Raw genomic sequence first — 5,316 nt, forward strand, 5'->3', positions numbered from 1 at the left:
ATCACAATAATAGTTGTGGGATACAGGGACTGACTGGAAAGAGGCACAAAGAAACCTTCTGGGAATGACAGAAATATTGTAGAACTTAATTTGGATGGTGGTTTCATGGATGTGCACGTCTGTCAAAACTCATCAAACTACACACTTAAAATCTGGGCATTTTATCCCATAAGTAAACTATACCTGAACAACACTGGCAGAACATGTACATGGACTCAGTGCAGAAGCAGCATCTGGGCCGCGGCCTCACCTCCTCCACAGCCTACAACACAGGTTAATACTTCTGCTTACACTGCGCCTGCCTTAACTGATGCCTAGAGGAAATATTCCACTGGATAACGATAACTCCTTGTAGATGCTCACAGAGTTCTCACATTTTCACCTGATGCAATCCAAAACATTACAGAGCAATTGGGCATTTTGAAATAATCATGGTGAATATGCATATTCAAATATTTAAGGCAAAACACAGTATTATAGATACAATACCCCTTTGCTGCAGAATTCAATTTCTGGACATTTATCTTAAGAAAAAATATGAAGCAAGTAAGTAAACATTTGCTTCAAAAATATGGAAACATCCTAAGTCCATCAATAGATTGACTGAGGAATGAGGAATTCAATAAACACTTTACAGTCATTTAAAATAATGATCACTATAGACAATATATACATAACAAAAAAAAGTTCTTTCATAGATTGCTGAGGTGGGGTGGAAGGGGCAGCAGGTATATTTATGTATGTATATGTATGTGTACTATAAAATAATGCTATTTTAAGATGAAAACATGGGTGATTTGTAAAGAATTAATAGCCTAAAAGACTACTTACCAATTATTATCATTCCTTAAGCATATCCAGAATTTTTCATGATGCCGGGGGGGGGGGGGGGGGGAATGCAATTTAATTCAGATTTACTGCTGCTATCTAAGGGTAATCAAAAAGTACATTATAATAATTTATTTCTAACAACAGAAAGCTCTGTGATTTTTATTTGTTTTTCATCATAGATTTTGGCCCTTCAAAGTAAATTCTACAAACTGGGAAGTCAAAAAAGCATAAGAAGTCTTAACATTCACAATAGCTCCACTCAAATGCAGCAAATTCTGTTGGCTTCTGATTTCACAGAAAGATCAAACACTATTTTTCATGCCTAGAAGACTGAATGAAAATTCCCCACAGCAAGAAATTCAGATGCTAAGCTGATGCGTGGCCAAACCAATTGAATGAGGAAATTTTATTATGTCAACAAGTCCAGTCAAAAAAAATAATAATAATAATGTGCTAGAACGTAATAAATAAAGTTTACAAGGTCAAGCTCTTACAACTGCCCCATTCTACAGTTGCTTAAGTAAGTTCCCAAGTGAGACTTCAAAACTACTTTGGCACTCCCCACCAAACATACTTTCTTATTTTAAAATGAAAAACAAATCTTATTCTTAAGTTTGTCTAAGGAAACAAATATTCCACAATTTCCTAAAAATAATTCCTCATGCTTGAAAAACAAGATAGAGTCAACAATTACACACTTTTAGTGCTTAGTGGTACACTAAAATTAAGTTCCTTCCAGTTCTGCCCAGCTGCCTTTGAGCCAGGTGAAGAAGTGTCGGCAAAGCACTCGGGTCATTTGGCGTCTCACACTGACTGGATGGCGACCACAGCAACAAGCTAGGTTCAGGACCCTCTTGTTGCCACGGGGCCACTGCAGCTGCTGGCTGTGCTCTAGGAACACTGTCATCTGCCACTTATTCCTAGCAGATAACTTACACACCACCAACACTGCTCTCTCTTAACAGACTGACAACCAACCAACACAGCCGGGATCGCTTACCCTCCCCTAGCTTAGAATTTTTTTAAATTTCAAATCAGAAAATAAATTTACTTTTTTGATTTGTAAAACAGTGTTGAAAAGTCCTCATTTGTATCAATTATAAGTCTTTTTTTAAATGACAAACTTGTTTATCAAACTTTTTTAATCAGGTACACACAATGTAAGATTTTAAAAACATAAACATGGTGAAATAGTATACATATGATTTTGCTTGGATTTCTTTATTATTACTAATTGCCTACAAATTTTATTGCTTATTCTAAATTCAAGAGCTCTATATTTAGCAAATCACAACTTAAGCAAATAGTAGGTCAGACCAATGTTCTTCAGAGGGACTATTCTTTATACTGGTGGGAACTAAATGGTGGTGCCTCTCATAACCTCAATTTCAAGAAATCAGGGATATGTCCTGAGCAGCCTTTACTTCCTCTTAATAACCATTATGAGTCTATTATCCATGAATTTATTTACACCTTTCTCATATTTACATTTCCAGTCTACACTGTCTCTTTACTGTCACAAATTCTGCAACATTATTCCCAATTTGTAAAGTGACATATCCTTTAGTTTTCATAAAAACTAACTCCTTCAAGCTTCACACATAGAATCTGATAACAAACGCATGGTCAACCAGAGAGGGCAATCATAGCATCCAAGCCTTCTTTCCCCCCTCATCAAAGGTCCCTGACCAACTGCTGTCTATCTCCCTCCATCTCCTGGTCATTCTCGCTGTGCTGTGAACTGCTTTCACTCCGTTACTTTCACAGGGAAACAGCAGCTAAAGAGCATGGATGATTCCGGAGCAGCCAGTAAGCCTAGCTAGGCACAAGGCAGGATTACTCTTTTCTGTTACCATTAAAAAGAAACCTCTGGTAATATTTCCTATTCTCCTCTACATCTAACTACAAATGTTTCACCTTCCTTTCCAGGTCAGCCAATTAGAGGAGATTCAGTTAAGCATTCATAAAACGCAAGCATTCATCGGCAGCAAAATGCTCTCTCTCGTTTACAACTAGTGTTGAACTGAAGTCTTACTGTACACAAAATTAACACACAAGTGCATAATTGTAGTTTTATGCTCAAGTGCCCAATTATACACTTTAAAACACCTTCTTCCCAAGTATCCATTGAGGGCATTCGATACCATGGATCTACAAAGTCTACATTGTGTTTTTAATAAAAAAACAAGCATAAAAGGAAAAAAAAGTGCAGATTCAGAGGGAAAAGTGTGTGTAACACACACTTTGATTCTAAAATTCTTAGCTAAACAAGATTGCTAATTTCCAAAGCATTTAAATTTTATATGGCAGGGGAAAGGAGGTCCTGAGTAGCCACAGAGTATTGATTCACACAGCCTACTCTTGAAGACAACAAAACCCACACCCAACAGGTGCTCTAAGATCCTTCATAAGCCATCTTAGGGGCAAAAGAGTTCACCTATGAATTTACATGCATTATTTGTATAACAATACAAGCAGGAAAAGGATTTTGGGGTGGAGGGGCACGGTTGAACTCAGGGGCACCCGACCACTGAGCCACACCCCTAGCCCTATTTTATATTTTATTTAGAGACAGGGTCTCACTGAGTTGCTTAGTGCTTTGCTTTTGCTGAGGGTGGCTTTGAACTCATGAACCTCCTGCCTCAGCCTCCCGAGCTGCTGGGATTACAGGTGTCTACCACAGGGACAGGCAGGAAAAGGATTTTAATAGTGTAAGCAGTCATGCTCATTTCTAATGTAAAGCTTTGACATCTAGATTACCAATATCTACATTTAAAAACCAAATTAAAAAATAAGTATTTTCCATACCAAATATAGGCAGTCAATTTAAATCACAACTGTGAATGTAACATCAAGATGACTTCACAAGGTACAGCTCCCATGGTGGTGACAGTCTATAGAAAGAAATCGGGGATCTCCAGGCAATCTACAACAATAGGTGGGTTGGTTCTGCTCACAGAAGCAATGCTTTCCTAGAAAAGGCTACTTGAAAATAAAAAGTCTTGTGCTGCCTCCTCACAGGAATCTGGTTGTTTCCATCCAACGAAGTGCTGGCCAGAGAAAGCACACTTGTGAGATCATTTACTTGGTAATGAATACTGGAAAGCGATTTGGATTTTCCATCTTTCTTGTTTCATTATTGCCCAAACTATCACAGGTAATTTTGAATCAGTAAATATAATCAATTTTTTTAAATCAAAAAAGATTACAAAATCTAAAGTCATAGTGGTGTAACAGTACTTCATGCACATGTTAGAACAGCAGGTGATTCTAATAAGACTTTGAAATAAGAAAAAGTCAGGCTACAGTATGTTCACATTTTTAAAAACCACCCACTTGGCCCTCAAACACATGGTAAGAACACCATTACTAGAGTGTAAAACAGAAAATACACAGGACACACAACCAACAGGGCTGCAGAGGAGCTTCTTGCCTTTCTGTCCTTCCTGCCAGACCTTTCTATCTTAATACAGCACAAAAGAGCCAGGAACTTCACCACTCTCCTATGTAAACCAGCTGCTAAAATGGACGTGCCAAAGGGGAATTTTAAAGAGATAACCTTTGCTGAGGCTGCAATGTCAACTTTGTAACCGCACCACTGGAAGCTGTACCAGGAATGTTAGGTTAAAGAATGTTCTGAGATAACTACTTACTAAGTAGGGCTGCGAGGTAGAGAAAAATCACAATTTGGCAAAACAGACCTAGAACTGTTAAAGAGCCCGTGGAGAGACTGGTGATGGTACTGTGTTCAGGAGGAGCTGGATGGGGAGGGATGAGACCCCAAGAGAGACACCACTTACTGCAGGCCGCTTTCTGCCTGGAGGATCTCACACCACACACTAAGTTGCTCATCTGGTATTTAAATACAGCCTTTGAAATTGTTTCCTTTTCAATTTTAAAATTTTTAACTGTTACATAAAAATTGTATTTATTTATAAGGTCCCATGGGTGGGGGCGGGGCTGGGGATTGAAACTGGGCCTCTTGTGTGCTAGGCAAGTACTCTGCCACTGAGCTGCATCCCAGGCCCCACTGACATTCTGATGTATAAGAAGACACAGTGTAACCTTCAAATCAGAGTGGGGTTTGGGTTTTTGGGGTTTTTTTTTTTAATGAAACTCAAAGGAGCAGGGGACTGTATTCTGCCAACCATCCATAGTGCACTCTTTGAGGGTGAAGGGGGTAGCTGCTTCTGTGTCCTTTTTATTTATATACCCTTTCTCTCCTGATCAAAAGGAAAGGACAGGAAAGGAGAGGATGAGAGAAAATGATTTTGGCAACTAAGCTGATGAAAACGGGAGAAAAACCACCTACCTCCTCAAAAATGAAAATTTCAAAACCTGAATTATTTTAAAATTATTTTAAAAATATACAGTCTCAGTGTTCCATATGATTTTTTTAAGGGAGAAAGTATATTCATTAATCTATCAAACTCTAAATTTAAATGACATATGGAGAAAATGTATGAATGGAGAAAAACAGTAACA

General features: G+C 38.2%; 1 protein-coding gene across 10 annotated transcripts in view; it reads right to left on the reverse strand.

The window, feature by feature from the left end:
• Arid1b (AT-rich interaction domain 1B) overlaps positions 1–5,316 on the reverse strand; it is a 407,120-nt gene that overhangs the window by 301,107 nt on the left and 100,697 nt on the right. The window lies entirely within an intron of this gene.

Source organism: Marmota marmota, unplaced genomic scaffold (assembly GCF_001458135.2).
Source record: "Marmota marmota marmota unplaced genomic scaffold, marMar, whole genome shotgun sequence".
In the NCBI taxonomy this organism is placed as follows: domain Eukaryota; kingdom Metazoa; phylum Chordata; class Mammalia; order Rodentia; family Sciuridae; genus Marmota; species Marmota marmota.